General features: G+C 38.8%; 1 protein-coding gene and 1 long non-coding RNA gene across 3 annotated transcripts in view; one reads left to right on the forward strand and one right to left on the reverse strand.

The window, feature by feature from the left end:
- Positions 1–12,478, forward strand: part of LOC123960983 (leucine-rich repeat transmembrane neuronal protein 4) — a 45,752-nt gene that overhangs the window by 19,706 nt on the left and 13,568 nt on the right. The gene's annotated exons all lie outside the window — the stretch shown is intronic.
- Positions 864–10,579, reverse strand: LOC123960984. The gene is made up of 3 exons (XR_006822636.1): positions 10,479–10,579; positions 9,540–9,629; positions 864–2,464 (listed from the first exon to the last, which is right to left on the reverse strand). It is a non-coding gene; the product is annotated as an uncharacterized LOC123960984 (long non-coding RNA).

The raw sequence follows: 12,478 nt of genomic DNA on the forward strand, positions 1-12,478 counted from the left end.
GACTCAACGTTAATCTTAGTGACCTCCGATTGGCGTAACCGGGAGTCATTACCGCCGACGTGAATAACAATCTTACTGTATTTACGTTTATCCTTAGCCAGCAGTTTCAAATAAGACTCAATGTCGCCCGCTCTGGCCCCAGGGATGCACTTAACTATGGCCGCTGGCTTTGCTAAATTCACGTTTCTCAAAATGGAGCTGCCAATGATCAGAGTTGGTTTCTCAGCGGGTGTGTCGCTGAGTGGGGAAAATCTGTTAGAAACGTGAACAGGTTGATGATGCCCCGTGGACTTTGAATGCTTACGACTATTCCTCCTTCGGACAGTCACCCAGCCCCCCACCTTTCCTGGCTGCACAGGGGATGCCGGGGGATGGCTACCACAGGCTAACTCAGGCCGATCCGCACCGACTACCGGGGACTGGCTAGCTACTAGTGCTAAAGACTGATCTACCAAGGTGCGGAGCCGGACTTCTAAATCACTGAGCCTCGCCTCCATGTCTATAAATAAACTACACTTATTACATGTACCATTACCGCTAAAGGAGGCAGAGGAGTAACTAAACATCTGACACACCGAGCAGGAGAAAGTAGGAGAGAGAGAAGGAGAAGGAGAAGCCATCGCTAGCTGCTAAGCTAAAGTCGCTAACGGCTAAGCTAAAATACTGTAGTGTCAGCTACCAAAACTTTAGAACAACTATGAGATTGAACAGCAGTCACTAAAAGATGGAAAGAACTGTGAGTGCTTAGGCAAAATTACTGTAAAGAATAAGTGTTTAGCGAACAGTTGGCCGCTGTAATCAAACAAATGTAACTGTTATTTAGCGAGAGCAGCACAACACGGTACCAACGGAAATGAGTCGACACGCTTACCGCAATACGTCAGCAGTCAGTTCTTAGGAACCTTTTAAAGACATATATATTTTATGTGGGATTACTTGTATCTTTTTTTGGTCTATTGTGAGGATTTTAAGCCACTATATCATGACACTGAATGACAATGACATTCAGAATTCAATTCTTGGACACTACATGGCAGTTGGGGAATCATTTTGGACACATCCCTTGTTTTACTGTTTCATATTAGCAGGTTGTTATGTCTACCGTGTTAGCAAACGGTTGCCTACAAAATCTCTCTTAGTCATCTACAAAAGCAGAAACAGGGCTGCATGAGCATCCCATTAGAGTCCTCCTTCTCACCACTTGTGGAAACCAATTGAATGCAATCTATATTTCTAAATACGGTTACAACAAATGTAATCATACCTGGGCTATATGAATTCTCTAGATAAACACTTCAAGGAGAATTTAATTTGATTGTTGTTAAATATTATAAGGGCGTCAGGAACTCAGTTACTGTAGAGTGCTATATTCATCAACTTAGGTGTTGACAGCGTTTGTGTGGGTGTAACTGTGTCCACTGTACACCTGTGTCTGATCAGTGGAGAAAAGAACATTGTAGTAAGACAGAACATCATTGCCAGTACTTTGTTGTCTCTTTTCTCTCTAACCATTAACTTGCAGCTGTTTAACAGCAGTAAAATTACAAGTGGTGTACCTCATTATGTAAATAGCTGTCACGTTGACTATTTAGAAATGTGCTTCTTGCTTTCTGTGATGAGCTTTTCAGAGCTCACTTGCACACACATGTAAATGCCTAAGAGATATAATATGTATTACATACTTCCCATTATACACAATGTGCATGAATCCCATCATAGATACACCCACACAATTGCTGAAACCAGGCCAAGTTCATTGATGACTCCAAATCACTTATACTGTAGGTGTGACTGAGAGTAAGTCTCTGTGTGTGAGTGTATAGATGTGTGTGTTTCCTGCCTTCCCTCCAATGCACACTGGGAATGGCTCCAGCCATTGGACATGGATGAGACTTACAATGCAGTACAATGAAAACAGATGTTTACTGTCACCGTGGAAAGGTAGTGTTGTCCAAGTTAAGTGCATTTGCGTGTTGAGATGTGTGAAAAGTGGGTGTAATGTGATTTTTTTTTGTGAGAAATATAAAGGTAATGTGGACAAACTACATCTGAATACAACTTTGATTAATGCATTGTGAAATATAGGTAAACATGGGTTTATATTATAGGCTACAGATAGAATAAATTATATTGTGAGCATCATTAGAATATGAAGCATGCTGGAAGCCAAATGTCTGCACTGTCTAACAAGGCTAAGATGAAAGCAACCCTCTACTAACTGTGTCCATCACCTCCTGTTGTCCCCACACTTTGTCACACAGCTCAATCATTAAAGTGAAGTAGCACGCATTTGGCAGTATTCTTTTTTTTTTTTAACCATCGAACACTGTTGGCAGTAGTGGCTTGTTGTGAGCAAGTGAGCGCTGATGTCCTTGTCGATATAGTGACTCCTACTGGTTGGTCTGTGCAGAAGGGGGCCGGATCTAAGGATGGAGCCTGAACCCCACATGTTTATGTCCTCCTGCTGACAGGAAACACAGAAAAGACAGCAGAAAATGACTTTTGAATATGCACTCACTTCCTCCCAGTGATAATTAATCGTCTATTTATGCATATTTGTAAATGTGACCTTAAACAGGCTAAGCTCATATTTTACATAATGTTAGTGGTTTTTAATTAAAATGATGACTTTTATGTTTGACATAAGTTTTAGCAGGGCTTAAACTGAAATTAAATGACTGCAAGTACAGCTAGAAAAAGTAGTAGCCAACTAGACAGTCATGGACTAAGTACAGCCATGCTAGCAGCTCTGCAAGTCTGTACTTAGTCACAGCGGTGATTTTAGCTAAATGCTAATGTCAACATGCTCACAATAAAAATGCCAACATGCTGATGGTGATATTCACCTTGGTCACCATCTTACTGTGCATTCATGTAGTGTAGGAATTATTGGAAGTATTATTTCCAGAGTGGGAAAATTCACGTGAATGCTCCCTGAACTCAGAAAGTTAAAGAAAATATCTGTACACGATTAGTTAGAATCGTGTTAGAAACTTTTGATTAACGGTGCAAAATCATGTATTGCATATACATTTTTTGCTAATATGTCATTTGTAATATGTAATATTTGTTCTAATAATGCTAAACTAACACACCTATATAGGAGCGTACATGTTGTTCCACATTCTGATTTAAAAGCACATGAACACACACTGACGTTGGAAGAACGACTTCACAACTCGGGAAATGGGACAATACAGTGTTAGTTTAGTGTGTTAGCACTAAACACAAAGTGCAGCTGAGGCTAATGGGAACGTCAGTAGCTTTGTAGTTGTAAAACAAAGTATGTTGATGTAATCCTATTGTGACTTGACCGAACAAGCGGTTTTATGTGAACAAGAGACACGCCAAGACTTTGATCTTATAAATTGTGACTTGAGAAAAGATGAGTCAGTTCACATCTTCTGCACTTTTCACCTTTGCTGATTATACTGTAGCTCGATAAGTGCCATGTCCACAGGGCTAATTAGTCTTTCTAAAGTGATTGATATCAAGGATGTGGAGACATGCCAAATACGTAACGCCTGTGATGACTCATGAGCCAGGATTGAGACATGAAGTTTTTAAAATTGTTTCTTGAGTGCAAACATGTCAGATATGCTGGCAGAAAAATGTCTGATTTCTCAGAGTTCTTGATTACAGACGGGGCTTACTTTATTATGATGGCACATTGTGAGATTAACAGCATGTGTAGACATTTGTATCATCAGTATAGTAATTTTGAGAATGATTTTCTCTCAGAAGTTTTCTGATGTTTCTGAATTATTTATACAGACTTTATCTTATCATTGCAAGTTAACCTAGTTATATAACCCATTAATTTATTAGTTATTTATTCATGTATCCAATTTGATTTTAGAGATTTAAACACTACAGAGATGCTGGCATTTTCAGACTTAAGCTGACTGGCTTCTGTGACTGGTATTTGAAGAAATCACACTGAGTGGGGAGCTACAACATTTGTTACAGTACTGCAACCAAAAAATCCCACATCAACACACATTTCTTATTCACAGCCACACATGGTCCCAACAGGAGGATACCAATTGATTTTGGTGACCCCCCAACCTTTTCCCCTTGTGCCACCATCAATTCAACCTTTGCCATGAAAGAAAGAAAGTGAAATTCTGGCTAACTTTATTAAACAACAATTTCCCACACAGCATAGTACTGAATATGACATAATGGCTAACTGGGAGAACTATTGGACCTTGTCAGAGATCTGCTCTCTGAATACTTGATGGATACCTGATTACTTGTTGGCTTAAAGGGAGGGATGCGTCTCATTGATGATGCATCCTAAAGTGATTTAAATGATTTGTTCTCTTGTGCTAAACGCTCCACTGATCCAAAGCCTCGGAAAGTCTTACCCCTGCATTTCAGCATTTAAAACAACACTGACTGGCTCAAGGGGAGATACAGTTTACAAAATAAAATAATTGTAATATAGAAAGGAATGCCATGGCATGTAACCCATACAGCAGCTGTTAGAAACGTGTTTGGGTATCTTGTCCCTAAAGAATAGATCTACAACAGTACATAGATGCTGTAGCTTACCTACTGGAGAAGTTGGCATGTGTATTTTTATATATTTCCCTGTTGCAGTTTGATTTCACCAGAAACCTAGGAGCCCTTGTCATCTAAATCCAAATATGAGCAACGGCTAAGTTAAGCCAAACTACTGGGTGTGTTGTAATTGTATTGGGAATCCTCTTTAAGCAAATGTGTCTCCTTCAGTTGACATTGTTTCATTGCTATTTTTAGTTAATCCAGCACTAGCTCTGTATGGAGCCCATTTCAGGTTATAGTTTTATTACTATAACAGCTTTGTCTACTCTTCACTTTCTGATAAACTGTGTAGAGGGCTCCATGTCTCCAAATGTTTGTTCTTGTTTCTTTCAAATGCAAAAAAAAATTAAAATCTTCACTAATTAATATTTTTATGTGAACATTGAATCAAAGGACTGTGTGTAATGTAAAAGGTGTCACTTGTAGTGATGAACCCACAGATAATTATTGCCTGATTATGCAGTTCTCCTCAGCTCTGTGTGACTTTCAGCTCAATGTTTTATGGCCTGCAACTTTAATGTTTTGTAACCACTCTCATCAACCTCATTACCAGTCGCTGCAGTGAACTCTTTTCAGTGAAAAAGCTCTGATAAACCCGCCGTACACTAGGTGTCCAGCAACAAACAATAGACAAAGTTAGTGACTAGCTTAAATGGAGGCTTGTTGCTAACTTCCACTATACTGTATACTAATGTTTCAGAGTCTACTTATTTAAGATGTTAAGATGATTATTCAGGGGCAGTTGACTATGGATGGATGGATGGTGATGATTATTCAGCTTTGGATCCTGGATAGTAATAGAAGGAGGAAGTTTTAATTACCAAGTGTGGCCTTATACATGAATATGCCGACACTTGTACAGTTTGACATCTAGCCAGAATAGTTTGTGTCTCAGGCCACCTCTTGCAGTAATTTAGGCAATTGGATTTCATTATGTTCTTAATGTCTTGTGTTTTTAGTTCTGCTTTCTTCCCTATCTAGATATAATTTGATTGCCCAAGATATATGACAGCATGGAGTCAACAGAGAATTGGGTACATGGCAGAACAATTGTACTGTAGCCTATAGTCAATATGTTACTTTCACTGTCAGCACTGCGAGGAGAAGATGACAGAATAATGAACATGCACAGGTTGCCTCGGTGATGGTGCTGCAGAAAAGGTTGGGGTCATCAAAATCCATAGATTTATTTCTGTTTGCTGTCTTCAATTCACCGTATCTTTATCTGATACACAATTGCTTTCATTTCCAGGTGCATGACGTATGAGATAAAAACAAATTATCCCTAGTCTGCAGCTACGCAATTAGTTTGCAATTGTCTGTTATATGATTTCCTAAAATCACTTATGTCAACAAAACATTTAATGAAAAAGAATCACAAGGACTGTTTTCATCTCTTCTGTCATCGCTCCTTCATTTTCATAGCTGTTTATACTCTCCAATTTCTTCTTTTTTATCCTCTTTTTAACACCTGTACTGGGGTTTTGAGCCATGCAATAAACATCGCACAGGCCCTTGTTGCCTGGGTACATACTAACCATCTCATTGCCCCATAAAATGAGATCTGTGCCCTTATTTGCACCAAGGTCCTGTAGATCCATCTCTCCCACAATAAGAGAAAACGGCCACAAGGTTGGGCGATCTCGTCCATGGGCAAAAGGTTCAATTACTTCAGTTGTCATGGAGCAATAAATGACAAATTAAGTGGCTGGCACTGAACACTGCTTGAAGGAGGCTGTATCAGAATACTAATGTCAGCTGTGTCTGACAGTGGGTAAAGAGAGAGACAGCAAGAAAAAGCCCCAAGTTTGGCAAGTGAAAAACAGACAACTTTTTGTTTTCAGCAGGATACATTCTCTACTCCATGACCTCGATTCAGAATAATTAGGCCTGTTGGTGCCTTTTTTGCTTGAAAGATAGCACAGTGATATTTTAATTGTGTTTTACAAGATCACCTTGTTGTTATTTATATATACAATAAACAGTTGTGTGTATTTTTCACTTGCATTTGTTTAGATTAAGGCCTCTGTCTTGTTATATTCTTTCGAGCAGTCCATGATCTTTGCTACGACAGACTGGAACAGGCATTGTAATCCTGTAATTAGTAGAGGATGCACACAGAATTTAGACACTGGCTAATGAAAGTGCTCTGTTGTGCCAGTTTTCATCTTATTAAAAAGCTAAAAATCTATAGCCACTCTAGCGGCCCTGTGAGGCTTTAATTGTCATTACACACCAGAAAATAAAAATCTTTTAGACATTTTGCTATTCTCAGATCCTTACCACTGGTGGAATAAGGTATGTAAAGTTTGGCCTGATGGTGGCACCACAGCAAAAAACACATTCTTAACTAAATCAAAGGCATTTATCCACTTAGATCCACGTTGTCAGACTTACAGTCCCAGTCAAATAGAAGTTATTACATATTTATCTTGTGTAATGTTTCGTATAACTAACTGAAACTGAATAAAGTGGACTTACTATAGCACATATGTTGGCTTGATATGGAGCTGTAGTTAAACACAGACCTGTTGGCCTCCACCCACATCTCCCTCCCTCACACGCTATTTTAGATCAGGAGAAGGAGCATGAGAAGGAAATTAATAAATTATAATTCAATCGCTGCAGCGTAGCCAAAAACTATACTCAAGTAAAAGTACTGTTACTTTGCAAAAACAAGTACTCAAGTAGAAGTAAAAGTAGTCATCAAAATAACTACTTGAGTAAGAATACGAAAATTGCTTGGCGAGTACCTTAAGCAATAATTTTTTTCTTGCTTTTAACATGTATTGTTTTTGTGTTTTATTGTCTTTACAGTTGTTAAAGTACTTTGTAACTTGTTTTTGAAAAGTGCTCTACAAATAAAGATATTATTATTATATTATTATTAAATAAAATTTCTTTTTCTTCAAGTTTCATTTGATGTGGATGTGACTGGAATGGTCTTCTTCAGGTAAGGGTAAAGAAGCAAACATGCAGTTGTATTTATTTGCAATGAAATGACAAGTCATCATCTCCTGATTAGATAACCTACTAAATTACACAAGGACAGTATTTCCTGTGTGTTTCGATCAAGTGTGATCACAAAATACTGCATTACTATTAGAATCTGTCAAGTACGCTTATAAGTAAAGATTGTTTAAAATTACACATTATTTTCTTGTTATCTCCTACATTAAATTATAATTTAGCAATAAATCAGATTAGGAGATAATGCTGTGATGTTTCATAATTTATTTCTTATCAAATACAGCTGTGTTCACTTCTACACTTTTACCTGTGGTTGAAACAAATCAGTCACATCCAAATGAAATAAAAGTAGTTTGCCTTTTTTTGTGTTTGCATAATTTGGTCTCTCTTCATCAGGCTACACCAATGAGCATGACTAGTTAAATGCACGATGCTCGTACACTGTTAACTTGAATATTTACATTATAGCAGAAAGCAGATGTTTTGAAGCAGTTTTGAAGCATGACATACTGTGTGAAAGTCTGACAATGCATCAGTATTGGATGCATAAAATAATCAAATAAATTAGTAGCGAAGTAGTGCAATGAATGTATCCAAATGTAAAAGTAATACTTTTTCTCTACAAGTAAGAGGAAAAAGGAAAAATGCATTAAAACTACTCTGACAAGTACAATTTACTTAAAAAAGTTACTTTACATACATACTACATTTAACAGAGTAAATGTATCTCGTTACTACCCACCTCTGGTCTTTGGAAATAATAATAAAAAATAAATAACGTTTTTGCTTACTGAGATCCAGACACCCACCTCCTACTATGATATCCCTCTGCTAGCTGTGACCAACGAGCGTAAACGAACGGTCAGGTGTTGGGCAGGGTTAGCTAGTTGCCCCACATCTCATTTAATTGGATAAATGTGTGCATTCGCTCCCGAGTTTAAGATGTGTCATTAAGAAATCTTTTATAGGGACAAAAAAGAGGGTATATAGGGAATATTTTAAAAATGTAATTAGATTCTTAGGCCCCTTGGGTGCACTGGACCAAGCTGTAAACATACCATGGATGTAAGTTCACCTTATAAAGTTGATGTGGTTAGCTTTTTACAGATCAAGCAGACATGGAGCAGCATTAATTTGAAGTTGTGTTTCTGACCCCCTCCCAAATGCAAATCCTATATCCACTCTCAAAACTCTCTTTAGCTGCTAATGGCTAAAGAGTCAGCTAGTTGCTAACTTTGTTAGTCTGTCATTTGTTGTTGGGCAGGTAAGAGTACATTGGATTTATCAGTCTGGATTTTTTTTTGCTAAAAACCACTGCTGAAAATGGCGCTAAAATGCTCTGTAGAGCTGAGTGGACCTGACATTTCTCTGTGGGTTCATCAGCTTTATGTCAACTTTTAAGGCATAGCCAACTTTAGAATAGACCAACAAATCAGCCTACCAATTCTGCTATCCCTACTGTCACGCCACGAACATGGCTAAAAATAAGGATTTCAAACCAGATCAGCATTGGAAGTTGGAGGTAATGTGATTGAGCATAGTAGATTAAAAGTCAACCCATAATCTGCTTGTCGTTCATTCCCCAGTGTGAGCTCTGCTAAATAATCAAACTGAGACCAAACTGAACAACTAGATCTTATAATCAATTACATTTACTGTCTCCAATCCTGCTGGGCTTAAAGAATAGATGCAGTGTTGTGTTTTTGCACTCGTCTTATATCACCACAGGATACAGACAGACCCCACTGACATCTTTTACGCCTCCCTATCCTTCATCATATCGGTGAATTTAAATGCATGTTGTTCAGAAAACATTGAGGTTGCCGACCTTCACTCCCCTGTTCCCATCATTCTCTCCACTTGTTTATCTTATTTGATTTATTACTGTACATTCTGCTGGGTACATTGCACCCTATTCAGCAGACAGACAGTGTAACTGAGTCATGCTGCAGCAGTTTTGTCAGGGTAACAAAACATTTGGACTGGGACTGTGAACTTACATTCTCAAGGTGACCTCCAGTGAGATCCTGTCAGACTACCCAAGGTGACAGCTGAGCGCCTGAAGTATGCCGCTCAAATGGGGAATAGTTCTGCAGTAAAATGAAGGAAGGCGTCGCACGGATGAGATTCATTCATCTTAATAAAGTTGACCATCAAACTGATTTGGTTGCAGAGGTGCTAGTTAGACAGAGAGAGGAGAGGAGCAGGCAGAGCTATGGGAAAGGCTTCTCAGCTGTAAACACAATGTTCTTTTCCCAGCATCAGTCCTCTGAATAGAACAGTACCTGTCTACCTGTTGGCAACATCCTGGCAGTAAAAGCTCGTTTTGTAGAACTGCTGCAAAGCACATTTTAATTTGACTCCCAAATGCCTGGCAGCACAATTATTCTTTTAAGTAAAAATCTGTCACACATTCATATAATTAAATGTATTTTGCTATACTCCACTTCATTGGCTGATTTACTGTTGCATAACAGTGATTCAAAGTATAGTCACTTCACAAAGGCGGTTACCTTTCTGTTTTAAACTCCCACTGTCTGTAAAGGGACCATAAGATAGCTTCTGCCACACAAGGAATAATGCATTTAATGTTGCCAGCAGTCTGTCTGTAATAAATACTGGGTAGTTAGTACAAGCAGGGAACACCCACAGAATTTAAACTTTAATAGAAAATACAAGGAAAAAGAAGTCACTCTTTGATTGACAAGCAGAAACTACAAAGCAGTGGCAATTTATGCCAACTGGCAAAATGGTTTGTGCCAAGGGTTTTTTACAGGAGTGATGGTACGGAAAAAAGGTGCACTGAAACGCCTCTTACTTCCTCATTGAACCAGCTGTGTCCCTACCTGTATTATTTAAAACTCATCTCACAGTAGTACTAAACATGTCTCTTGAAGTAGACTAGTAGTAGATTTTTGAGTTAGCAGGTAGTCGCTTACCTTGGTGACTAGCTTCTTTCACAGTAAAAGCCTTTCAGGTGCTTGCCACTGGTGGCAAGTGGAAAGCTTTTAAGGCATTGAGAGCAGCAGCACAAAATGTTCCAATTGCGTCAACAGTGGGGCACAGTGACTGAAACATATTCAGTGCAATTCAGTTCAGCTGCACATGGGCCTGTGGGGCGTGTTTTCAGATTTGTCTGTGTGCTTGTTTCATGACTCAAGTTGGTGCTTGACTGGCATGTATTTTTTAACTTTTGACAATAATGTACCAAGGAAAGGAATAACAGTTTTTTCATAGTGATCTGTAACCTGGTCCTCTGGTCCTGTGGAGGATTATAATGCTAATGATATTCTAGCAGTTTTAAAATTGTTTGGTTTTTTTGCCACACAGCCTCGCAGTTGTTCTGGACTAGACCTGCTGTATGTATATGAAAAGTGCCCTGAGATAACTTGATTTGGTACTACATAAATAAACCGACCATTACAATGTGCTTCACAAAGAACAAATAAAAGAAAGCAGCATAACAAAAACAAAAATATATTCAACAAATAAAAATAACACAAAAAAAACAGTTAACAGTAAAGATAAAATACAGTAACACAGAAAAGGAACACATAAAAGAAGAGATAAAATAATTAACACACATTAAGGTCTGGTCTGAGCTAGTATCAGCCATATAGTCCTACAATCCTGTAGCCCCAAAAACCGTGCAAAATCCCATATAAAGACCTTGTCTTTCAGCTTCAAACTGGCTTAATGGCTCGCTGTAATAGCAGTTTAGTTCATCAAATTTTTAATTTGCATAAGAAATGGTATTGTAAAAGCCTGAGCTATAAAATCCAAGTGTGTGTGGGCATTTTCTGTCAGTGTGTCTGCTTGTTTGGGCCCATAAAAAAAATCTTAACACCGGGGCCTATCATCACTAGCTGAACAACAACTGATCTTATTACATTTACTATATCAAAGATACAGTTGAGCAGCAAGGCCGCTAGCATTAAAATAAAGGCAGGACATGCAGGAATTGGACAGAACTATAGTTCATTGCATGACCTCACACATTGAGCGGGTGAAGACAGGTTGGTATAGTAGAGAGTGGAGATGTCACACGATGGTCCGGCTCTCAATACAAGCGTGAAGCACGCGTTATCCACTGCTATAAGGGTGCAACTGCACGGAAGGACAGCGTGGTTAAAGTGTCTCTCTGAATAGTGGGGGTCTGGCATGAGCACCACCATGACACCAAATAAAATTTAAGAAAACATTACTCTCGCCGTTCCATGTAGATGACAGTTTGAGACTTTAGGGTATGGCAAAGCAGGTTCGTCAGCATTATACCCTTTGTTTGACAGGGAGAAGAATGAGAACATAATATGTGGTTCCGTGCAGCAGCTATTGTATCTCAGCACTGGCCTCACGCCATTTTGTTTATTATCCTTCTGCAATATTCACATCTCATCACCGCAGATGAATCTGCGCTGGGCCTTGGCCCTTAATATCAACCCGATCCTCTTAGTGCAGATCGTTCCTCGGTGGAAATATCACAAGAGGCCAACAGCTGGCTGCAGTTAATCTCTTGTCGACTCACATTTTCAGCCACATCAATATTGGAGATCAGAGGCTGTTTGAGACTGTGGCACTTAAACATATGGTCGACCTCAAGGCCTCTTTTGAAGGAAGGCAAAGAGAATATAGATAAACCAAATCTGATTTTCCTGCAGTTCACTGTCTTGAATATTCTGTGCAATCAATTGCCGATATGTTGACTCTTCAACTAATCCAAAACCAGGAGAGAGATCAGATCTTGAGCAGGACAGCCTGTTTCAATGTGATTTCTTGCCAATATCCTGAAAGATTTAATATCAGAGTAGAAACTAAAGGGGATAGTCACACAATAAAATATCATGTGGCATATACACAGACACACGCGTGCACAAACACAGGCACGCGCAATTTTCCACAGCATTAAGACTTACACATACGGCCCATTCTTTAGAGTTAT

This window comes from Micropterus dolomieu, linkage group LG21 (assembly GCF_021292245.1).
Source record: "Micropterus dolomieu isolate WLL.071019.BEF.003 ecotype Adirondacks linkage group LG21, ASM2129224v1, whole genome shotgun sequence".
NCBI classification, from domain to species: Eukaryota; Metazoa; Chordata; class Actinopteri; order Centrarchiformes; family Centrarchidae; genus Micropterus; species Micropterus dolomieu.